Source organism: Dendrobium catenatum, unplaced genomic scaffold (genome assembly GCF_001605985.2).
Source record: "Dendrobium catenatum unplaced genomic scaffold, ASM160598v2 fragScaff_scaffold_113, whole genome shotgun sequence".
Taxonomy (NCBI): Eukaryota; Viridiplantae; Streptophyta; class Magnoliopsida; order Asparagales; family Orchidaceae; genus Dendrobium; species Dendrobium catenatum.
Window position 1 is genome coordinate 469,347 of NW_021318575.1, and position 27,595 is coordinate 496,941.

Here is a 27,595-nt window from a genome sequence, read left to right on the forward strand (position 1 = left end):
ACGTAGCTCTACGTCCTATCAGAGGACGTAATAATTGTTCGTAGTGAACACACCATGTGGGCAAATAAATAAAGTTTACCACTAGGTACATGGATTCATATCAAGATGAGCAAGATGGTATCCAATGTAATATCCTAAAGTTTCTTTTATTGGGATCAAATGTGGGTGTTCTTGCTAGGGATAGTATATTGGTATAATTAAACACATTTTGCAGATTGGCATAATAAGGGTATGAAACCTTTCATGAAGAAATTGATGGCGAAGCTTAGGTCATTAAAATCATATTTAAACTTGAGTATTTATTTTATATTTGTTCAAAACTATTTGCACTGTCTTTATAGTTCAGATTTAAATTTAATGGGCATATATCTCACTGGATTCTTTAACCCCTTATTATTAAATGTTGAGAAAATAAGATTAGCTATAAGCAAAAAATATTGAGATAGCAAGCCCATTAAGGAAATTATGGAGGTTGTCCTTGATAGAAATTATGGAATCTTATAGTTTAATGAAATTTATTAAATGGATTATTAGTCAAAACAACATGAAAGGTTTCATCTAGTTATCTTAATTGCTCAATATATTTTACCTTATTTTTGTTTGGAATGCCTACGGTAGCTAGATCTACGCTAAAACTCTAAGCCTGGTGTTGTTAATTAAATAAGTCAAGTAAGATTGAGGCTTAGGCTTTGTTTGGGACTACTTTCTTAATGCTTTCAAAAGTAGGTTTTTAGTACAAAAATGACTAGTTCAAAAAAATATTTGTATTAAAAAGATATATTAGAAAACAGTAAGAAAATCGTCCCAAACGAAATCTTAATCTATTGCAAAAAGAGAGTTCAATATTTTCTAATGAACTTGGTGGCCAACATTTACTGATGAACTCGCTAGCATTTTTTCAATGATAATTTTTGTACAAATTTATGTGCCTTGTTTGGCACAATGTGGTGGTGTTAAAGTCTTATTGGAGTATTGTGTTTAAATCATATGTTTTTTTTTTTATTTTTTTATTTACTTTTCTGGCCTAAAATTGTAGCATATATCTATAACTACTTTTGATTCTCTTAGAACTACTTTTGAATTGATCTTAGGAGGTACATGACAAATGCACGAGAAATAATTTTGAACGACTTGACTCGTGCTATTAAGAAAATACATAATCTTTGGAATACAAATGCTTTAAATTTAATTATTATGTTTACATTTCAAAAATTCCATATTTTCTTTATAGAAAGCACGTAGAAATTTGATATTTAAACCTGAAGTTTGAAGTCAACAAAATGTTTCCAACATATTTCCATTAATTAATGTCTATCATAGTTAATTTAATAAACTCATTGGTTTTAATTTATTTGAGAGAAAGTCATTATTGACCAAGTAAATTGAATTGCTAGTATATTTGTTATTGTTATTTCTTACACTTAGGCTTGGTTTGGGATCGCTATCTTGCTTCTTTTAAAATAATTTTTTATTACAAAAATTAAAAATTTTGTAGTAAAAAGTTGCTTCAAGAAGCAGTAGGAAATTCGTCCCAAACTAATCCTTAGTTGGATATGTGAGATGATTGTAATTATATATACTGATATTGAAATTGCTTTGGGATTATGATGCAAAACTTAAAAAAAAAAAAAAAAGAATTCCCTTTGCGGTAGTTTAAACTATTGTACTTATGGGAATGTATCACCAATTTAAATCATTGAAATTTTGAAGGGTTTGTAGTTGTAAGGCAATCTAACACCGTAAAAATCAACTATTGTCCTAAGAATGCAGTTGTTTAAGGCTTCATTTGGGACATGATTCTTATTTGTTTGAGTTTTAGTGTAAAAATTGTTTGAACTAAAAAATTTTTATATTAGAAACTGCTTTAGAAATTAGTTAGAAAGTTGTCCCAAAAACATAAGCCACTACTACAATTATGAATGATTAAAACCTTTGCAAAATCTTGTGCCTTGAAATAGTTTTCATGGTTATTGCAAAACAAATTCTAAGGGGTGTTGCAAATGATTGCAATCACAATGGTCTAGCATCGATTTCAAAATTATTTGTAACAATTTTGCATCGATCAAAGCTCCTGCAAATGCCTCCATTTATTGTCAAGAAAGAATGTTTTTTTTTTTCTAGTACGTTCATCATACGATCTATATTAATCCCACGATGATTTGCTATATTTTTAAATATCACGATAATTCATGATATCAAAATCAAGAGATCTTAGACTTGTTGAATTCGACTCAACAACACATACTCGTTTTGTCAATAAACTCTTGAAATTGACAACACATACTCATTTTGTCTGTAAACTCTTGAAATTGAAATGAAATTTAGACCTTAATAAGAATTGGTTTAGCACCACATAATTACCAAAGTCTACGAAGTTTGAAGAGAATTAAGTTCACAGAATCTTTTTGGAAGAATGAGGAAGTGGGAGTTCAAGATAGAACTTTCAGATCATATTCAAAAGCTGAAGTGGCTGTTACATCAGCAAGAAATATCTCTTAATGCCCTTCAGCAAATCTCCTTTCTCCATGCACACAATGGAAAAAATAACTTTGCAAAAAATAAATGCTTTTAAATTAGACTCCACAAGTCTTAAATGAACACCTTTCAACCAACCAAAGGCTGGCTGGCCACGCCTGAGCAATGTCCGTCCAAAGCTACGATTTTTTTTTTTTGACAGATCACTCTAATAATGCTTGGATGGCATTTGATTTGATTTCGAACTTGATTAATTAATTGAGTTTGAGCTTGAGCTTTATTGTACGAGTTTGAACCGACTCAATTAATACGAAAGAGATAAAATGGTTACGATTCAATCAATTATTATAATAAATAATAAAATGAGAAATTAGAAAATGTTAATAAAAGAAGGTAAATATAATTTTTAAATATAATTTTTATATTTTTAACAACTTTGTATTTGTATGTCTCCAAAAAAGCATCTTGATCGGGCACATATCTTGAGGCATATATATGTTAGAAACTTTAAAAATTAAATTTGGGACCATCCAAATTTGGATTTCAGCAAATTTGTACTCAAACTGAATGTTTCGGTGAGATGAACCCAACGACTGTAAAATTGATCCAATTCAGGCTCAAATATGTTCAAATCAAGAGAACAAAGCATATTTAAATGCTTTAGTGCATTATTTGGATGACTAAATGATATTCAAATATAACATGCTTATAGTTAAATCGAGCGGCTCGATGAGTTGAATCTAACGAGCCAATATCGCTTAATTCTAATACCATTAAAGTATTTAAATGATTAACAAATGTTTCATAGACCACACCGAGTTTAACCTATATTCTCTATATTTATAGAGTATGTCGCTCTCAAATATCTATAAATAGACCTCTCTTCCTACATGAGAGGGGGCTATGGTCTATGGAAGTTTTAATCAGAGTTTAGAGATCAAGAAAGCTATAGCTCTTAAATAATCCTATAGTTCCACCTCGACACCACCACAAACGAACCCTAGCTATCCGGCCATCACTGATGAACCTCCGTTCGACCATCGTCGTCGGACCTTCATCCAGTCACTAATTTTGTGTCTCTCTCCGATCACCTTTGCACTACTATTTTCCCTCTAACTACGGCGCCCTTTGATGACAGTCCTTCAAACCACAATTGCACGCTGACTATGATCCCTCAAACAACAATCGCTCGTCGACTATGGTCCCGCTGACCACCATCACGAGCAGAATATGCCCCTTCAACCACTATCACCCGCCAACTATGGTCCCCGTTGTCCCTCCGAGAACCATCTCCCACTAACAATGGTCCCTTTAACTACCGATTCCAGCCGACCATAGTCCTTCATACCATCTTTGCTCATTGATTTTGTTCCCTTCAACCAAAGTTGCCCACTGACTATGGTCGCTCTTACCACTGTCGCTTATCAACTACTGCCCCTTCGACCAGTGTCACCCATCGACTATTCGCCCTCTAACCAACGTCACCCATCGATTAGAGTCCCTCTGATAATAATTGTCAGTTAACTACAGTCCCTTTGACCACAACACCCTTCGACTATGGTTCCTCTGACCAATCCTCCCTCATACTACCATTGTTTGTCAATGACGGTCCCTTTGACCACCCTTACCCACTAATAATAGTCCCTCCAACCACCATTTTCCGCCGACGATAGTCCCTCCGACCATCGTCACCCGCCTATGATCCCTCTAACCTTCATCATCGACTGAAAATGGTCCCTATGTATCGCCGCCAACTGCACTCTCTCCAACATCCACTGACTACATTCCATTCAACCTCCATCGTTAGCCAATTATGATCCATCTGATCTCCATCGCCAGCCGACTACAATCCCTCTGACCACCATCGTTCGCTAACTATGGACTTTCATACCACCGTCGCCCACCTACTACGTTCCCTCTAACAACCATTATCCTTCGACTACAATCCTTTTACCACCTTCACCAGCCAACTATGGATCCTCAAACTAATGTATCATGCTAATAGCGATCCCTCCGATCTCCATACCCGTCTATTATAGTCACTTTGACTACTATCACCTGCCAACTACATCCTTCGTTGCCCACAATTTATGATCTTTTTGACCACTATCGCCCACCGACTACAGTCCCTCTGACCACTATCTCCCAACTACAGTCCTTCCATCCATCGCCGCCCGACTATGATCCATCTAATTATCAAACTATGGTCCTACTGACCAAACAAACATGAGAATTTTCTTTTGAGAACAACACTCATACCACTAAATTTTTCCAACTACGACCATATAAAGTGCTTTATATGATGTATATTTACTACATTGCATCAAGGTCTTCCCCGCAAGGAAGATCATCATTTATAATCGACTATGAACACTAGTAGAATCATTTTAATTAGGACAGACCTTGTGGCTCTTCTCCTTTTCATGATTTTTTAAGTAAGATTCTTGGTGTCTCCTATGACTCTTTCATGCCTCTCATTTTATTTGTATGTGTGTTGGATCTTCTTTCAAAACTAAGATGTTAAGCCTTTTATTTATGTATCGTCGCACATGTTCGAGTACATAATAGTACATAAAATTTTGAATATAATTTTGATTTAAATGTATTTTATATTAATATTTTTTAAATCAGTTGGCTCATAAGTTAAGGAGTTTAAGTCAGGATTGCCTCAAGTTTGGCTCCTTAACTCATCGAGCCCCCCAAACCAGCTTACGAGTTTCCTTGACTCACTTAAACCCCACACATCGAAGGCTTATAATATCATATATTGATGATTGATAAATGTTAGATATCATTCTTTTATATGTTTATGTCAACGGTTGAAAGGAACGTCTAATGTTAGACAATATTGAGCAATTTGAATAGGTCACTTCTCTTAGAATAGAGATCAGATGAACAGGAAGGCAATCTAACGACTTAAGTGGAAGCTAACTATTATCATAAACAATATGCCTATCGATGGCTGACAATGAATGTGGAAAGTTAGGCAACTTTGATTAGTCTAATTATATTGTTCATTTTATATAATGGGAGACTTATCAACAAGAAAATTTCTAAATTAATTCAAAAGAAAATCACATTTTTTTTTCATATCTCCAAATCCATACATAATATTTTCATAAAATCTTATAAATTATACAGATCATTTTGGCGTATATATTTAGGATATGTCGAATACATAAGCTTATGTACATTAAATTAAGTGATTTCAATTATTTTTTTTTACTAAGGTTTTCTTTGGGAAGACTTTCTCATTGCTTTCTAAAAAGTTTTTTAGTACAATTTTTTTTTAAAAGTTATTTTAGAATGCACTAAAAATGTTGTCTAAAATGAAGTCTAAGTTAAATTTAATTTATTGTTCATTTGCGTTAATGTACTATAGTAGGGATGGGGATTCGGGAAATACCTTAAGAGCCGCTTGCATTCCATGTGATGGGATTTAATAGTAAGCGAGGGTAAGGGTAGATTAGAGTATGCAATAAATAATTATCTTAATACTTTTAAATAAGATTGTGAAAATCGAATTGGATATAGAACCCAAAGAATGAGAGATTCAAGATTTAATTGGGGGTTTAATCGAATAACATAATAAATAAAAAATTATTTAAAAGATATTTAAATGACATAATAATAAGGTAATAATCTTATAATAATATAAATTTTTTACTAAAAAAAAAACTTAATTCATACATTAATAACATCTATAATAATTTTAATTTTAAATATCTTCAATCTTTAAACTTAATTTATATTTATCATAAATTTAATTCAAATTTAACAAAAAAATTAAATCACATATAAACTTATAAATTTAATATAAATCATTATTATATTATTTTTTAAGTTTAGATATGGTTTATACATATAAATTTTAATGATTATTAATAAATTTAAATTAATTTGAATTTAATATTTTATTCTAAATATATTTAATTTTTATTAGTTATTTAAATGGTTCATTGAACAATCTGGTTCAAATAAATAAGGGTCGGTTCACCGGTTTACCAGTTAAACCGGTGGTTCTGCCAATTCACTCTGGTTCAACATAGAAGGGGGTTTTATAATGAAGTAGACCAACCATGTGACCGGCTCAAGGTTTAATTGGTCAAATCGACTATTCTAGTCCATTTTCTAAAGCATGCTTTTAAGCCCTACCTATATCGAGGGGAGTTAAAAAATTGACTCAACTAAGACTTGACACAAAAATTCCAGCTTCCGGTTGACCCATTTAACAATCAGGTTGGATTCGGGTCTAAAAAGTTTGACCCATTTAATAAACTGTCAGTTATGGTTAACCTACCAACATGAAATTAATCTGATTTTTTACTCGAATTTGAAGAATTTATGGATTTGGTCGAAGAGGCGTGCACGATATTTGAAATGTGAGAGGCTGAGATAGGATTGGAGATAGGAATGCCAGATTTTGTTTCATACTTTCAATTTCCATTTCGATTTGGCACTTAGGCAACTCGGGTCAGCACTTAGAGCGTTGCATGTGAAAGTGTCAGGCTGAGCGAGCAGAAGCGAATTTATGGGATTTTGCTGAAGAAGTGTGTGCCATGGAAGAAAGGCAGGAAAGCAAGCTAAAGTGAGCAGTTGCGTGGTGATTTGGCTGAAGAAATGTGGTAAATGAAATATTGGAATTAGCATTTTTTATCCTTAGGAATGGGCTGGCGGGACATGTCAAGATGGCATGGGTTTAAAAAGGTTCTAGTTCAATTATGTGTTTATGACACATTTCCGTAATCGGGTAGCGTTCAGATTGGGTCATATGATGGCGGACTATTTTTGGGTTGTACCCCAACTAGACCCGAAAATCTTTTTTTTTTTGACACCCCTACTCTCACTCAATCCATTGGGTGCTCTCCAGATGTAGCGGCAAAAAGGGAGAACTAAATCATATGTTAATTTAGGTAATTCATATACTAGAATTTTAGATATCATATAAGACTATTATATGAATATAAGTAAAATTTTATGATAATTATTTTCAGTCTTTAAATTGTATGTATTGCTGAGTATTTTCTCATATAATATAATGTTAAATGTTATTCTAAGTAAATAAAAGTAGAAGAGAGAATCTAAATGAGAATTAGGTTGTGATATTTTAGGTGTATAGATTTTGGTGTATTATTTTGTTGTAAGATAGAGTTTTAGCTGGTATTTTTGTTATGACATATATAGTTTTTTTAAAATGATATACATAGATTTCAAAATTTTCTTAGCTGCACTATAAATAAAATGATTATTATTGTTTGCAATTGCTTATATTCTAGGGAAGATTATAAAGTGCTGTTGTGATCTAGTATATTAACGGTGGTAGGTAAGAGAATGTTTCATCCTAGTGATGTACGGATATCCAGCACATAAATAGATAGTTGCGAGATCGAGGAAACTCCAAAACCACTATAAGTGGAAAATTCAAAAAGGAAAAAACAACAAAGCCTTGCCCAAGTTAGAAGATTCCACTATACTTATGTGAGTTACAAAGCTTAACATGTCTCTTAACTCGGAGACAATAAAAATTACAATAGTTTGGAGAGTTGTTTGAACTTTGTGTAGGTACTTGAGAGTGTGTAATGATCGTTGTCAGATGACGAAAGCAAAAGTTTGGTAGTAACAACTGAGAGAAGATACAAGAAGAGTTAGAGGTTGGGCAGAGATTTGACGATGGCCGGGTGGATGTTCGGAGATGCTCAACAGCGGGGCGGACATCCGGTGATGGTCGGTGGCCAGGCAGAGGTTTTTAATGGCAGTCAGACAGAGGTTTGACATTAGTTAGAGGCTGGGCATAGGTTCAACATCAGTTGGTGTCCTGGCAGTGGTCCCGCGGTGGGGTGAAGATCCGATTGCGGATGGAGGTCGGGCGCTAGTCCAGAGACATTTTGCGGCAGGACGGAGGTCCGGTGGTGGTCTGGCACCTATGTTATGGTTCGGTCAACCCACAGAAGTTCGTCTGCAGTGGTGTTTTGGTGGAGCTCTAAATCTTTGAAATCTCAGCGCTCACTCTAATCTCAAGCCGAAGGCCCCTCCTTGAAGAGAGCAGATGCCTATTTATAAATTCTTGTGAGTGGTATATCCCATAAATATGAGGGAGATCTGAAGAAAATTCGAAGCACTGCATCTAACAGCTCATATTGATTCCCCTGATTATAAATCATTTATTTGACATTTCAGTACTTTACTGATGCAATAATTGAGTGATTTTGGGATTATTGGATTTGTCTTGTCAAGCTGCTCGATTCGACAATAAACATGGTATAATTGGATATTATTTGGTTATCCAATTAATGCTTTTATGCTTCCAAATATGTTTTGGTCTCTTGATTTGAGCCTATTTGGGTTTAGATTTGACCAAATTTGATGTCGTTGGATTTGTCTTCTTGAGATTCTCAGTTTGATTATAAGTTTGCTAAAATTGGAATTCGAATGGTCATGAATTTAATTATGAAAGTTACCAACTTGAATGTGCCTCAAGATTCGTTCTCAATCAAGGTGGTTTTTTGTGACGTATCATGTGCTAAGTTGAATGATGAACATTTAAAATTTGCATAAAGTAGAACTTAATTATATTATGTAATGAGTTAGTGTAGTTAGTTGTTTGTCCCTTATAGACCTAGAGGAGCCGTCTTGGGTTATGGAAGGTTGCATTAGTCAGTGTTTGTCCTTCCCCTTTAGAAATATGTCATATTTATAAATTTTTGGGTATGGCATTCCCAATATATATAACAATAAAAGATTATGACACTATTGTATGACATGAAGTAATCTCATTTGATATTTATTCAATATCTTCATATGTTATTATACTAAAATTAAGGGATCTTTGGCTCGTTGAATTCAGGGGCGGAACCACCTAGTGTCTAGGAGGGGCAACTGCAATGTCTGCGATCGAGTAAATAGTTCCACGAACGAATGGATCGGATCGAATTGGAAAATGGAAAGACCAAAAAAAATAAAAAATTGTTTTACATAGATATTTAGGTAATTTGTTCCCCTCCATCCTGTTTTTACTCTTTATTATTGGAGTTTTTAGGCAATTGCCCCACCTAAAAAAATTAAAATATTATGATCTTTAGGTCATTGTCCCCCTAACAGAATCAAACACATTGTGTAGAGATATTATTTATAAATTTGCCCTCCCTAACAATCAAGGCTGGTTCCGCCTCTGATTGAATTCGTTCTCATCAAGTTATTCATTTTCAATATTAGCACTTGAACATTGAAGGATATCTGATCCCTCAGGGCCTCATATAATCTTCTGAAGATTATTACACGTGCTTGGTTTAACTGTATATATTTAAAGTTTTTAAAAGGGAGCTCATATTATATTTTATGTGACTCTCTTCTTTTTTTTTTTTTTCCTCAAACACTCAGATGATTCGAAATGTAATATTATTTTAAAATTTATATTTGATTCAATAATTTTTTTAACTTTCTGAACTCAAATAAACAAACAATTTAACACCGCATATTCATCAAAGTCTGCCACCCCCTCAACCTAACCGAGCCCATGAGGCCATGACTTTGAAGACAATGAAGCTTAGAGAATCTTTCTAGAAGACTAAATGGGAGCTTAAGATAAAGCTTTTAAATCATATTCAAAAGCCTAAGTGGTTGTTACGTCATTAAGAATTAAGCCCTTCTACAAGTCTCCCTTCTCCATGCAGACGACAGCAAAAATAACTTTTGCAGAAAAAATATATATATATTATTGAATTTGATATCATACGTAGATTGAATTCAGCGAGAACCTTTCAAACTAACTAAAAACTGGTCGGCCACGCCTAAGCAAGTCCATCCAAAGTTAGGAGATTTTTACTTTTGACTGGCAAGCCTATCATGACCAGATGACCGGGAAGGCTTGTGCCAGATGCTGGTAGTTGATGAATATTGGTTGTCTATCTTTGATATGTGTATGTCCATAGTTAGTTAATGGAAATGTTTGATGTCAAATAATATTGGGCAATTTCAGACTTAGTTTGCTTGATCGTTTGATATTATGTTTGGAATTTACAATAATTTATGATATCAAACTAGGGGATGTTGATCTTATTTAACTTGTATCATCAAGACATTCACTTCAACTATCAGTACATGAAATTTGAAGGACATTTGGTATCTCAAAGGATCTTGTAAAGTTTACATGTTCATGATTTAGGCCCATATGGATTTGAATCAAGATCATCATATCAGTGGGTTCATCTCATTGAATTGTACTATGTGGACTAAGTTGATTGGAATGTATGATGTCATACATTATTGGCAATTGAGTTGGCAATTTTTCTTATAGGGTAGGAGATCAAATGATCATGAAGGTAATCATGAAATATAAATGGATACATTGAGGAATATCAAAGGTAGGAATCTTTAGGGAAGTCCAACGATATTGTTCTTTTTATAGAATGGGAGACTTAAATAACAAAAAAGGGTAAAGATGCACCGTTCGATGATCAAAGAGGAACATCATAGGTTAGGAGACACCAATTGTCTTACTTGGATTTTCTACATATAAGAGGGGAGATCAGTTGATTGGAAAGGCTTGCATTGGATATAGATGGAAGTTGGATGCTATGCATTTTTTTATCAGAGAACAATTAACAATAAATTAATATAGAAGATTGGGTGATATCATGATATTTGCTCAATCATTCTGTTTATAAGAGGGTAAACTAGTCAACTAGAAAGGGATAGGTCGGATGGTGACTGATAGACATTGTATATTGATCCTTGGATTTCTTCAGTTGTGCTTAATAAGGAATGTCAATGGTCTAGTGATGGTGAGTGATTTGACTTGTTCCTTCTTTTTATAGGAGATGATACCAAACAACTATGAAGAATCATACAAAATGTTGGTATGCTGGTGACTTTAGGTAGCGTTGATAAAGATGCTAGTCAACAATGAGTGTCAGTGTTTATCAATGGAAGCCATCGGTAATGGTTAAGATGAGCATTGATTTTGTTCAACAAGCATTGGCTAATGACTATAAAACTTTAAAATTTTTAAAGTCATAAAAATTATTTACAAAAAGTCATCTACTAAATATTTAAAATTTTATCTTATTTATAGACTTCTTGATATGACATTTTAAACATTTCAACAAAAAAATAAGGGCACCTTATTTTATGGTCAGAATTAATCTCACTTGATCAATTCATATTTTTTGCATATAATTGTTATTTATGATATCATTATTAAGGGATATTGGGTTGGTTGAACTCAAGTATCATCATGTCATTCATCTTGAATATATGCATGTAAACTTCAAATGATATATGATACATTAAATTATCTTGTGATTCCTATATCTGCTTGACTAAGGCTTGTTTGAATTCAAATCAATATATTTTTCATATTATTAGATTCATCTAGTTGAACCAAACTATCTGAACTATTAGTTTACTAAAAATAGTACTATTATGGATTTTGATTCAATTCCAAAAAGTTTTGCTCAAATACTCGAATAATTAATGTTCTAAAAATTACATCAAAATTCATATTTAATTAAATATCACATTTAACCAATTCATAACTAAATAACTTTCTCAACTTATATTAGCCTACATTGATATATCTTTCTCACAAACAACTAAGTTAACTCCACTTAATTATTATAGTCTACCATCTCCTCAACCTAACACCATTGAATTAGATGACAATTACACTAAGAAAATATTTCTAGAAGAATAAGTAGGAGCTCAAGATAGAACATTTAAATCATATCGAAAGCTAAATTAGTGGTTATTACAGAATTGAGAATTTTCGCTTAACGATATTCTATAAATAAATACTTTTAAATTTGACTTTATAAGTCTGAGTGAATTCAACGAATGAATTGACTAAAAGCTGGTCCAGTCTACCATAACAAATATGATCAGTAATTTTTTGAATGTTGACGTAAAAGTTAGATGAATCAAATTAAACCTTGCATGGGATGACTTGAGTCACCTTAATTGGTCATTCTTCATATCCTAAAAGGAGTTATTCCTGCGTTATCTTTGGACGATAATTTTGAAATCTTAAGACAATCATATGTTCAATAGCCAACTTATATAAAAAAATATCCTTCAAAATTGATAAGAGAGCTATTATGATCAACACTCATAAGTAATCAATTTTTAGGCAATCTACATTTGAATTGTATTTGTTATTACAAATCACATATATAAATCTACTTATAGTTTATAAATTTTAAAATATTATACATGGTTAAGTAAATATTTAAAGGTTCAAGAAAATGTATTTTTTTGTACGTATTTGACCTAATAGAGTGAGAATAAGTTTTAGGTAATTTTACATCTTATGATTCACACATATGAGTAACAAAATAAACTAGCGAATGAAGATAATGAATTTTATAAGAAAAAATATAAAATTACAAAAATAATCATAAGGCCTTGAGATAATTAATGTTATTATAAAAATTACTACAAAGTATTGTCCTTCCTAGCAATTGCTTGATTCAACATGTTCAAGGCCAATCCTAATATTATTTGTACTATTTTGATCTCAATGAACTTGACTTTTTTTTTTTTTTTGACATTTAGACCAATTAAGGAAGACTCACATACACATCGCATAAACAAGACTTGAACCCAATACCTCTTAGTTGGTAGCTAGACTTTGTAGTATGAATATCATTTTCCATCTTTTATAACTCTTAAAATTGTACAACTAAATCTAGTTATACTAAAATCTAAAATATCTATCTTTTTGCTTTTATATTTGCCTTTAAATTATTTCCTAAGTACATTCTATTTTTGTAGGAACATAAAAGAGCATTTATAAAAATGCACATATGAAATGGTGAAGTGTGAGCAGATATATATAATTAAAAGAAATATAACATGGCTATGAATTTTACTATGATCTCTTATGCACCAATAGAAAGTAAATATGATATCTAAAGTAAAGAAAGTAAACCCATAAATAAGAGTACCCTCTAGACAAGGCTCTCCAAGCAAATCAAATCAAATAACTGACCAAGCTTAGGTTAGAATTGGTTGTCCTAAAAAATCATCTAAGTGTTTGTAGAAGGCTATGTGTGGCTTGGATAGTTCATAGGTTTTATTAGTTTAAAATTGTATATATTTGATTTGATTCATTTAAGCTCTTTAAAAGATAGTTTGAATTTAAATATTTATTATTCTGATATTTTAGAACTTTATTTTAGAGAGGATTTTATTTGTTGTAATAGTTACTTTTAAATTTTATAGAATATAACAGTCAACAACTTATATGTGTCAGAAGCTATTGCTTATTAGGTTATAGGCTCATATTTTTAAAGCTACCAGTCCCCCAAAACTGAGTAGATGGATAGCATAGAGTCTTTCATTTTAATTAAGGGCTTTAGTCCTTAAAGCTTCTAATCCAATATGCCTTTGCCTTCCTAAAATAAATCAAGCATAATGAATGGCATGAAAGCTATAATATCTAAGTATTTTAGTAATAAATTTTAATTAATTTGTTTAGTTAATTACTAATATAATAAATTTTAAATTGATTTTTACATTCTATCAAATTTCTTAGGGGCGTTGTAACAACAGGCATGAGAACTTAGGCCTCCTTAAGACATGTAGCAACGCAGCCTCAAGTAGCCCATCCAAAAAATTTTATTAGCATAGTATTGGTTATTTATTTTACTATTTTTATCTGATTTAACTCATTATATTGATGATTTACTAAATTTTTGATGATTTTTTTTTCATATTTTATTAAATATTTTAGTGTATTGAATGTTTGACCCATTTGCTAACTTTTTAATTTCTAATGATTTCAAATTTTTTTAATTTTTTTATAAATACTAGATTTTATTATTAATTCAATGTCTTTTGGTTTGCTAAATTTATAATTTTTTCTATAATTAGTTATGAATTTTATAACTTTAACTTATTAATTTTTATGTATTAAGTTTGACCAAATAAATGACTTTTTAATTTACAATAACTTCTAGAGTTTTTATATTTTTCATAAATACTAATTTTGATTAAGAATCTAATGCTCTTGAGTTTGTTCAATTTGAATATTTTTGTAATTAATTATGAATTATACAAATTTAATGCATTTTTAAGTATTAAGTTTAACCAAATGATTAACTTTTTAATTTAATATGATTTCTATAATTTTTATATTTTTCCTAAATATTTGAACTACATATGAGTCTAATGCATTTAAATTTTTTTAATTTAGATTTTTCTACAATTAGTTATGCATTTTACAAATTTGATGATTTAATGGATTTATTTAATTGTTTGATTAGAGCGATTTTCTTATTTTCTTACCAAATCAGCTCCAAGCCTCTTAAAATCTTCCCCAAATGTCAAAAAATATTTCTAGGGATGTATTTGAGTGTTCATAATTTATTTGGTAATTTTTTATATTTCAAATATTTTTTAATTAAATATTTATATTTTAGTTCTTTTAATTAAAATTTATTTTGAAGGATTTTTATATGTCTTTTATTATTTCTCTTTTATGCTTCCAATTCTAAACAATTTAATAGTTATAATGTATTTTTTGAATTTTATTTGAATTTATTAAAAAATTTCAAAGTTCTTTAGTCAATTATATACATCAGTTTTGGGTTCACTAAATGATAGAGCGAATGACCTCCAAATATAGTAAAGTTTAAAACATAAGTACATATATATATGTGCCTCAAACTGACTAAATTTAGGTGCATTAAAGTTCCCATAGGTTTCACAATCAATCATCAAAGGTAAATGCATCTATACCATTGATAATTGATTAGGGATAATATACTCACTAGAATTTAGTGAAATTAGTGGCAAACTAACCCTTACATATACATAAACACATTATAGAAAATTGACAAAAAATTATGTGTTTAAATAATTATGAATTTTCACAGCTTTGGGTCCAAAAATGGACATATCAGTTTGAAAATTCAAATCACAAACATTCTAGAGCAAATTAGGACCAAATAATATTATAGAATATAAATAACATGCTTAATAATCAACCACCAATAACTGAGCTGAATTTGACCACTAGAATTTTAACAAATTCAAGAAAATTGGATGTCAATTAAATTCAAATTTCTTAAAATCTAGTGGACAAAATTTGCCAAATTATTTTTAGAAAATAGTAGAGCTCAATACCTTTCTATTGAGCCCAAGAACACTCAATTTAATAGAAGTGAATTTTCTATTATTTTCAGAAGTTATATAGCATTTAAGTATATTTTTAATTCAATTAAAATTGAATTTTGACTGCGGCACAATCATTGCCGCCACCATCGTGGTTTGGCTTGTGGAAGGACATGTGGTGTGTTATCACGCACCACTTAAACACGTGAGCAGCTCAGGTTGTAATTGGATCAGGTGTGATCGAATCAAGGGGAAAGATTTAGCAACATCACTTGATCCAGAACCATGTGGAACTCATTTGAGTCCCATGTAAACCAAGACGTATGTGGTTTGATCTTGGTCATCCGTTCGCCCTTTAGGATGGCTCAAAATGAATTAATCAATTTAAATCAAACTGAACTAAATTTATAAATAATTATAACTTTCATTCCAACCATCCAAATTTGAAAAAATATGAAATATTGGTTTGAGATTGTGGATCTCCGAAAGGGCACCGCTACGTCTGTAGGATTGTAGAGGGGTATACAATCGCACCTAACCCGAGGGATAGAGACGATCGCGAGCCTCCGCGCTCCTCGCAAATGGGCCAAGTGGAAGGGACAGATTGGACCATACATACGATTAACCCTGGAGGGTAGCGGCTCTCGCCTATGCACCTCGATGGGTAATAATATATATGGCTTGATCACAGTCACGGATTTCCCCCACCTGATACATCAGCTCATATGGGATTTAGTAGATGGTGGAATTCAATTTCCCACGTACACAAGCCCCCATGATTAATTACATCTCAGGCCGGAGCCTGAAAAGACTCTCGATTAAGGATCATACATTATGCAATCCAAAATGGGATTGACACAAGGGTATAGACTAGAAAGTCATACTCAAAAGGAAGAAAGGTCCGATTTAGCTCAGTCAACATGCATGGTTCACACCAGCATTCGAAGGGACTAAGGGATTGAGAAGAAATTGGAGAAAAGAAATCAAGCACTCCAAGCAATCTAGAGAGAAAAATGGAGGTGATGTCATCTTGTGACGCAGATAAGTAGGATTTATAGTCCCTAAAGAATAGGAAATTTACCCACTATTTAAGGCATACTACGAGACTGAGTGTAATAGCCTTGCATCCTAAATTTAAGTTGGGTTTATCGTTCTATGAATAACACTAATACTCGTGTCCAAGCTAATGCAGTGTAAAACCTGGACTTACTCCAGCCTGGATTGGAGAGCTAACTAACCACCTAATCAATTTAAAACCATGCTGTCAAGTCATTTTATGAAAGATGGATGGGTGATACAATTATTGGAAGTTAAGGCTGACATCTAGAGGGTTTCCTAATTGGTCTTATACTTATATTAGGTATATGCTCTAATGCAATTTAATTTTAATTAGTTGGTTGCTAATACAATGCATGCTGGTTAAAGCTTCCAAATCAAATATGCATAAGATTTTAAAAATAGGCTTAGTATAAAAATAATTTTTAGAAAAGATTGGGCGTCCCCGGGTCCGGTACTTCATCCTAATAGGCCAGATTATTCGAACTCTACCCGCAGGAAGGGAGGTATTTTATTAGAAGGAGAGAATTTAATATGCATGCGACCTCGGACAGCTCCGGCAATTCCCTAGGTTTGATAAGTTTCTATGTTATTTAAATCTTAAAATTTTAAATATTGATTGCGAGAAAAAGAATTTTTATAGTCCTTAAAGAGCCTAACGAAATCCAGGCTAAAACAAAAGTGACATGTAATTTGCCAATAAACTAGGAAAAAATAGACAAACCTAAAGGCAATCAATATCAATCAAACACATAAATATAACCAAACTAATCAAGTAAATGTCTATGGGCCAACTACCCTTAATTACAAACAAGGGTCTGTAGAAAAGTAAAGTGACCGGGCATCACTGCCAACAACCTGGATTTCTAAACCTAAGATTGACGAAAATGACTTTTAGTGGGATATTAGGTCTTTAGGCCTTCAATCTTCTTTGATTTCTTCTCCTTGGACTCCTTGGAACTCTTCTCCTTGTATCTCTCCTCCTTGTACTCTTTGGATTCGTCGTGGCTTGAATATCCAAATGAAGAGATAATTCCCCCCTCTAAGGGGCATTGCTATCCAAACTCGATCTCTCAAATGGAAGAAGACTCTCCCCTTTGAAGATGCCTTCTTCTTTTGGAATTCGAGTTAGATAAGAATATCCCAATGGTGGGAAAAATTTGTGTCACACCACGCAGATTTTGGTTTTCTCCTATTTTGTAATCGAATACTACATTGAGAATAAAGTACGGTCTCGAGAGGCCGACACAATATTCTACAATGGATTCAATATCAAAATAGGGTTTTGAAAATTGATATTTCTATAATCAAACATAGTTTAAAGAATAACATATCATCTCAAAAGATGAACATGAAATTCTATAGAATATGTTTAAGGATAGAAATACATTTTTTTTGAAAAAAGTTTATTCATTCTTTTATTTAGATATTGCATGAAAAATATTATATCATCTTAAAAGACGAACATAACATTCTTCAAGATATCCAAAAGCGAGAATGAGTTTTATAAAATTCATTATTTCTAAAGTTGAATATAACAAGTATAATATTATATTATCTGAAAAGATAATAATAACATTTTACATGTCTATTCAAAATTAGTAAATAAAAGTAAACCTAATAAAACTTGAAGTTACTACAAGGATCTAAAGGGAAGGATTCGCACAAATCACACCAGGGGCCCCTAAAGGTTTTCTATGTTTAGAAATACTTACAGTCACCGGGGGCTACGACCCGGTGGTTCCGCCCGTAGCACCTCTACCCGGTTGGATAGAGGCGACTGACGCCTTTAGCTCCTTGTCCTTTTGTTCCCTCGACCGGTACCGTTCCTCATAGTTCATGCAAATATAGAGAAGAAAATAAGGAAAAGCAGGGAAAACAAGGATTAGAAAGTTCATTTAATAAATAATAATGAAATAATTGAAATTTTACTAAAAGTAAAGACGTACCTTTCTTCGGGCTTAAATATTGGCTTGGTTGAATGTCCTTTTGGAACTTGTTCTTTTGGAAGTACGCTTGAGCTCAACTTTTCAAAACACCCATAAAATTCACTTTTCAACTTTTTCAAATCTTAATCTTTAAAAATCGATACATTTTAAAGTATACACTTTCCAAAATATCTTACCTCTCAAAACACACATAAGTAACTACGTCACCCCTTCTAAAATACACAAGTTACTTCTTTCACACCTAAACACTTTGCTCTTCACATGAATATTTTATTTCCTAAAATTTTCTACATTATCTTCAAAACCATTCTTCATCTTTCAAAACACCATAATGCACTCTTCACTTTCCCCATCTAATACTCTTTAACATATACATACAATTCACTTCAATATTCCACAAACCTCACTATTCGCCCAAATCAAATATTTTCTAACATAAACACTCTCATATCTCAAAACTATATATCCTCAATTTTCAAACATATATTTCTATCTTTTGTAATACACCTCAAGTTCTACTTTCCAACACACATATTTCTAATATCTCATATTTTTACTTCTTAACAATCTAACTTTCCATTTTCACTCTTTCACACACTTTCATTTTTAAAACTTATATTTTTCATTTTCACTTTTCTAAGCTCACACAAATCAACTCTCAAAACGTACACTCATCAATGCAATTTACTTTTCATTCTTACACATGCCACCTTTTTCAAAATCATTCACATTTCATTCTTAAAAACAATATACTTTTCACCCTATGAAGATTGCATAATTACTTTTTAAAGTACACACATATCACTTCTCTTAAGCAAATTGAAAGCGATGAAGTAATCTAAACATCATAGAAATTTAAAATAAACTTTGCTGTTTTCAAAATTTTACAAATAAAAAAAAAATGGAATATAAAGGTAGGAAGAAATGAATGTATATACAAAAAAATGGAATGGAACTTAATCCCTCTTGTTTGCTGAAATCGGCATATATCCACCTCATTTTGGATGACAAAATTATAACGGATCTTCCTTATTTTGATAGTAAAAAAAATTGCAGCAAACTCATCATGCATTGGTACCCAAAACTATAATAAATCTACCTTGTTTTTATGCTCAATACCGCAGCAGATTTCCTTTATTTTGATGATAAAAACTACAGCACATCTTCTCTTCTTGAATCAACTTTCCCGAACAGTTATCCCCTTTCTTTGCTTTGCTCGGGCTGAGAAGAAAAATCCCTCACGTTTCTTCTTTGGCCAAATGGGAGAAGGTAGCCGGATCCTTGAATAGACCATCTTCTTCTTGCTTTTGCTTGGACGGTGGGAGAAGAGGAGGAAACGGCTGCATAGAGGCGTGAGGAGAAAGAGATGGATGGGCTTTGTGTGAGAGTGAGCAGTTTGCCAAATCCATCTTGGAAGAGGAGTTCGGTTTTGCATAAATAGGAGTGGAGTTCGGTTCTGTAGAGATGGAGGAAGTTTGTGAACTGAAAGGAGTTGGGGTCGTGCAAACAGAGCAAATGATGGTGTGGGTGTTGCCAAGTACAGGAGAGAGATTTGTGTGTGAATTTAAGAGTGAGGGCTGGCTGAATTTTTTGAAAACTGCAGGGAGGGAGAGCAGGCCGTTCATTGGACTTTTGAAGGCCTTAATGATTTCGGAATTCGGTGATCTTGGGCTCATTGGATTCGTCTCGTCGAGCCGTTCGATTCGAGTATAAGCTCGTCAAAATCGGAGATCGTTTGGTAACTCAAATTGCAGTTTGAACCTTCCAACTGCGCTTTGAGCCCTTGATTCGGTCTCATTTGGGCTCGGATTGGGTTGATCTTGGTGTCGTTGGGTTCGGTTAGACTAGCCCTAACTCTTATTTCGTTTTGGTTTTAATAATGTTAATCATTTCTTTGAATCAATTTCAGTCTTAATTGGTCTAAATGAAACTATCTATCTCTCAATTCAAATAGAGGGCTAGGATTAAAGAAAGATTTAAAGGTTGATTCGATTTGATCGAAAAATTAAATCCGACTTTATTAGAAAGAAATTTGGGTTTGAATGGTGAGTTGATTTGAACCCAATAATGTATCAATTTGATCGAAAATAAATTAAATTGAGTCGATCGATATTGACGAATCATAAATTGGGTTTGATTTGAGTTCGTTTTGGAGTTGAATTGAAACTAGATCGAATTGATTTTGATTTGAATTGAATGGTAGGTTTTAGTCGATGCTACGTCAATGGGTATCCACCTAAGAGAAATCTTATGGGTGCGACATCTACGCTAGGCTACGAAAAACCTAAGCACTAGAGATTGATTCTGGGGAAATTGACCTCGAATAATGAGGTCAACACCCAACTCAAAGTTCCATTTTCACAACTCTCACCATTATTATAAATCATTACATTAATGGAAAGCGAAAAATCTAAACTCTTCTGCAAGGTTATCATAATAAAAATTCCAAGCAGTTTATATATATCTCAAGCAGTTTATATGAAAATAAAAGTGCACATCTCAGGTACACTTGGCCATGCTCTTATTCATGAGGGCTAAGTGGTCCATCTGTAGCAGTTATTATTTTATGATTTTAGCCTTCATTTATTTAGGGGGAGCTGAGCAAGCGCCTGCATAAAACAATATTAGTATTTAAATCATGATAGTTGCTCCACCCTTTTATTTAGTGCTGCGTGAGCATGGCCACCTACAAAAAAAATAATAATATATATCGTTCCTAACCTAGGGGTAAATCTATTGCCCATCACATTAATTCACAGAGTATAGTAAAGTAAGCAAACACAGTAATTTCATCCACAACAAGCAATAAAACCACGGAAAACCTGGCACACAGCAGAAAAGTAAATACCGGCCTAGCCTAAGTCTAGAAGTGGTGCCCTAGCAAATAATTCTTTGTATGTGTAAGTCTTGTGTGGTTAGGATAGATCCTAAGTTGGGTAGTTAATTAAAGTTGCCTAGAGTTTAAGTTTGTTGAAGGTCAGAAAAGGAAAATTTTAATTAAAGTTTAAATATTAATTAATTAAGATTCATTTTAGTTAATTTAGTTTGTTAATCCATTTTAATGCTTATGATAGTGATATTTGAAATTCAAATTGATTTATCTAATTTTGGAAAGTCCTAGGTCCTCTTAGGTGCTAGGTTGAGGGGGTCCAAAAGGTCACTATTGGAAATAAGCTAGGTTTGGGATTTTTAATATTTTAGATAAATACTAGACCTTAAGGTGAATAGTTATGCTTTGAGTTTGCTAGATTTGGAGTTGACTACGCAAAGTTATGAATTTTACAAGTTTTGGGCAACTAAGGGAATTTTTAAAACCGTCTAATTAGGGGTCATTTTATTGTTTTGATCCAAATAAGCTCCAAACTAATTGAAATCACCCCCAAAGGTCAGGAATGACCTAAAATGGTGTTCTCAAGTATTTGGATAAAATTTAAAATTTTAATAATTTTTAATTATCTAAAAAGGGCAAAAAGGTTATTTCGATTAAAGTTAAAATTAAGGAGTCAAATTAAGGTCGAACTAAGAATCCCTAATTATCTCAAGTTAAAGAATAGATTCTGAATAATTTGAGGTATTATGAATATTTTTTTGAGTTAAAATGGATTTATTGTAAATTTTAGAAGTTATCGAGCCCTATTTATCGGGTAAATTAGGGTTTGTTAATTAAGGGGTCAAAAGAGTCCTAAACAAATTCCTAGAAAATTCTGAGAGGTTTAGGATGTCACTAAGTTTAAATTTTGAAGTTTTTATAGCAATCCGGGATCTATCCTAGCTCCTAGAATTTTTCTAAGTTCGCTAGATGAGTCATTAATTATTGTCCTTATGGTGTCACTATGTTAGAGAGATTTAAAGTGAAGTTTTATGCTAACCCTCAAGATAACAATGCATGAACACATGAAAAATTGTAAATATGCCATGTTCTTAGATCTAGGAGAGCCTAAACTAAGTGCTCGTGCATCCTACGCATGCAAATTACAATAAAAAAAGTAAGTACGCTAAATGAGGTGATTAGTGAATGATTGGGACTCAATCATTCACTAATCCACTCCCTTATGATTGCTCTTAACATGTACAATTAATGTTTAAAATTTTATTGGAGTGGATCTCCCAGATTTAAGATTTAATATATATGTAATTTTAAAATAACTAAAATACCCATAAATATATATAATTTTTTGGAAAATAACATAATTAAATATAAATAAATTCATATCTATATAAATATAGGGGAGATCCGTTGGTCACCTGAACGAGATTTCAAAATGGTCTGAAAATAATTTTAAATTTAAAAAAAAAATATTATAATAATTATTTAATAATATTAAAAATAATCAAATAATTGAACAAAATAGAAATATGCAAGAACAACCAAATTTAACCTATGAAAAGAATTTTAAATTAAAATAGGCATTTTTTTTAAAATTTCAAGGTTAAATAAAATAATATTTCAAATGGTGAAAAATATTAATAATAACATATAATAATAATATAATAGTAATTAAAATAAAATAATATTATTATTAAAATAGTATTAATCACTATTTTTATAATTATTAAATATATACATATTATTTTTAACTGAAATTAATTTTAAAATTAAGAGGATGAAAATACGAACAAATGATATATCATATGTAATTTTTGGACTTACAAAAATTTTTAAATTTTTTTTTAAGAAAATAAGGGTAAAAATCAATTTAAATTTCATTTTTTAATTAAGCCTCACGGTGGTCAGACACGTGGCAGCCCGGGACTGTCTCTGCTATCCCCGGCAATGATTACGGTGGAGGTCAAACGCGTGGCATCACTTATCCACGTCGGCATAGATCTCGGGCCGTTGATTCCGCGTGTTTCAGATTTGACGGCTCTAATCTCGCCAGACTGAGAGGATGACCGTGAGATCTAGCCGCGCGGTTTATCCGGACTGCGGAGAGACCAAATCAGGCCTGTTGATTATAAGATCAACGGTTTGATACGATTTGGTCAATTAGATCGCAAGAACGAAGTGAAAAATGCCATTAGGGTTCGGTTTCGTCACTTCGTTCGTCGGAGATGAAAAGAATTCATGGGGATATGATTTCGAGATTTACAACATGTTAAAAAAGAAGTTAATTAATCCTAAGTGTCGTGGCCTAGGGTAAGGGTTTTTAGAGAATTTCACCGTTGGATCTTCAAGTTATTGGTACCGTTGCACTTGTAGACTATCCTCGTACATATATTTTCCTAGTTGAAGTCGCATCTCGATTCGCCTTGGATTGGCCAAAATTCATCTTGGGAAGGAAATAGTTAAGGCTCACTGGAGATCTCGCCACCGGTGGGATCTTGGCGACAGGTTTAGGTCGGGAAAGGTGGGAAGGCTCTCTAGAAGCTCTCACTTGAAGTTTCACATGTTTTGGTAGTCGAGAGAGAGAGTATCAGTTCCAAAAGTCCTCTTGAACCCCTAAATTTCTCCATTTAAAGCTCTAGGTCTCAAAGGAATGGCTATGATTGAATCCAGATGGAATTAGGAGCGAAATAATTTTGAATTAGCTATGATTTGGTCCTAGGTCTCAATAGGAAATGAATTAAGGTATTAAATACCATTATCTTGACTTAAATATGATAAAATTGTCCAAGGGAGACTTGGGTTGACCAAGTCAAGGGTTGATCTGGTCAACCATGTCAATTAAGTCCATGAGAGTGGGCGTTTGAGCCTAATAAGGGTCTGAATTGATTTTGAATTTGATTTGGGCTCAAAGGGGCTTAATGGGTCAACCTAGGTTGACCTTGTTAACCAGGTTGACCCAGGGTACAGGTCTGGGGCCCAATGGGCTGGATCTGACCCACTGAGTCTAATGGAGGGGAGAAATGGGCTCGAGCAGCTCTGAAATTGATTTTAGATCAAAAGAAAGTATTTGGGCCAATTTGGGTCAACCCTGGTTGACCTGGTCAACCAGGTTGACCCAGGACCTGCGTTTGGGCTCAACAGACTCAGTTTGACCCAAGAAATTGATTGGGAGAGGTCTTGAGACTTGGCTTGGTCAATTCGACCAAGTCAACTCTCCAGACCCAGTGATTTGATAAAATCAAGGTCAACAGAGATACCCTAAGTTTTCAATGCTTGGAGTGTGGACTCCATGTATTGAGATTTTTGTATATTTTTAATTTGAAATTTAAACTTCAAATAGAGATATCTTATTAACTAGTGGGTGGATTTATAAGATCTTAGACTTTATGGATTTCATAAGAGACCCTCTTCAACTTCCTAGAAGGCTCCAAAAATTGGTTTGTACAAGGTAAGAAGATGGATTAGAATTATTCTTTCTCACTCCTTGTCTCTCCCTCTCTTGATGGTTTGGTCTTTTCTTTAACTGAGAAAGGCTAGGGCAAGCTATGAAGGAGTCGAGAAACTTTCTATGAGGCTAGAGAATGAGTTTTATTAACCCTTTCTTTAGAGAAAGAGGGTATTTATAGGAGAGAGAAAATGTAATAGAAGGTCTAAATATTATCATCTAAGCAATGGTTAGCTGCCATTTCAGTAAGGGACTGACCAAAAGGAGCCAAGGGATGGTTCTAGAGAGTTTCGTGTATTGGTCCAAGTATTCATTTATTTTTGGTGAACCAATAATTAGAGAGAGGTGTTTTCAAAAAATCATGTCATATTAGCAACTCATGTGGCTTGAGCTTGACATTACCGGTAGGGAGATGGTTCTAGAATGCATTTAATCTATTGGTTAGGCTAAAATTGGGTTGGGTTCATTTTGGGCCAAAAAAATGCATTCTGGAGAGTTTGGTTCAACCCAATTGGTTAACTCAAGTAAATCATGGGTTGGGCCTAGTAGGTCTTATACATAGGATCAATATACATCTGCTATAGTAATTTAGGGAATTTAGTTTTATAAGGGTTTAGTTTTGGCTCATAAAACACCTTTTTGTGCACTTGGTTAAGCCTAATTAGCTAAATCAAGTGGGCCTAATGGTTCAAACTTTTTTGGGTGACTCATGTCAACCTCATTGATAGTCCCCATAAGTTTGGTTCAATGTTTTTCTCAATGTCAGGAGTTATAAATTTTTTAGGTTTGTAAGGTGTGTTTTGTTCGACCATGGTTGACTTGGTCAACCAAGTTTGACCAAGGGTCAATGGTCAATCCAACTCATTCTAAATAGTATTTTTGACATGTTGGAGATGGTCCCATTTAATGTGGAGTCCCTTTAGTCCAAAATACATGTTTCAGGGCTTAAGGGCCGCTTTGGTCAACCTAGGTTGACTTGGTTAAGTAGGGTTGGCTAAGGCTTGAAGTTTGGTTCAATGCATTATAAATATAATTTTTAGTTTGTTAGAGACGATCCCAAGATTTGGTGGGGCTCCATACATGCAATATGGTTTAAAAGGGAAAATGAGTATTTTGGTAAACCAGGGTTGACCAAGGCTTGAATTTTGGTTCAATGCACTCCAATTCATATTTTGGATATATTGGAGGAGGTTACATGATTGGTTCTAAGCCATGTTAAAGTTTAAGAAAAATTTAGATTGAGTGATTTTTTAGTTTTTAAGGTTTATATGGCACCATGGTTAACCATAGTCAACTAAGGTCCATTAAAGGCTCAATGTTGGTTCAATGCATCATGATTGTGATGATGATTATGATCAATGAGTTTAGGGAAGCTTCCAAGGACAAAAATCATAATATGATATATCCAGTGGCATAGGCTGTATATATTTAAAAGTTTTATAGCATATAAAATTACTTTCAATTTGAGGGGTTAGAGATCTAGGAATGCCTTCAAATTGAGGTGGTTGACGCTAGGGTCATGCCTAGTTAATATGAAAGTGATTAAACATAAATGCAATGTCATCTAGTTGGGTTTTGAAGTGATTGAAATTTCTCCAAAAATATGTTATGGACCAAGATGTTTTGGGTTGGTTCTAAACACTAAATTTTTAGAGTTTTGGACTTGCAATGGGTTTGATTTAATCAATGATTCAGAGGAATTTAGAGCTTGAAATTTCTGGCTCTGAATCATTGATATTCTTTATTAATTGCTAGTGATTGAATAGGCGATCAAGTGATAGTTAGGGGACTATTAACTGATGAATTTGATATTGGATTTTTACTTGAGTTTTGGTTTGGTCAATGAAGGTTGATGATTGAAGGAGTTTGGGTTTTGAAATGATCAAATCACTTATAATCAATTTGTAATTATCAAATGACAAATCAAATGATCAAATGATAATCAGGGTAATTGTCAAGTGATGATTTCAATGGTCAATGATTTGGTCAGCATGTAAAAACATGGTGATGAATTTAATTTGAAGTTTGGAGTGTGGTTTGATGATTGATGTGTGAAAGATGAATGTTTAGTGTGGAGAAATTGACTTCACTTAAAAATGAGATCAATAACTAACTGATTAATTATAGTTTATGATGAAAGAATGAAATAGAATTGACTGAAATATTATATATTATAGGTTGATTATTGATACAGATAATTAGTATATATATTTTTTTATATGATTTATAACGTAGTATTCTCTTTTATCATACATTAATTTCAGTTGTAAGATTTGTGTTACTTGTTAGGCTATGTACTCATTACTTTGTTTTTATGATTTCAGGTAAAAGTACAGATTGTATAATATGAGGCTACGGACAACATACATAATTCTTTTCTATATTCACAACATATTGGTAAGCTCTAACTAAATGCCTAAAATGAAAGATAGACGTAATTCTTCTAATATAGATCCTGGGGTGCAATAAAATAATATCAGAGCAATAGCTATTGGAAAAATTGAAATATAACTAGAGTGTATGAGGGGAATAGAGAGCGTATGAGTGAAATAGAAATGTGATTTTTATTTTTTTTGCATGCATGAAAACAAGTTACACACATTATTTTTTATGCATTTCATCCTAACAATTTGCTTAATTATTCAAGTATAAAAAAAATGAGTCCACTGGTATGACTTTATGTTCTTTTATCCTTCTCTAAGTTAAGTTTTTTGAAACAATGTTTTTTTTTTT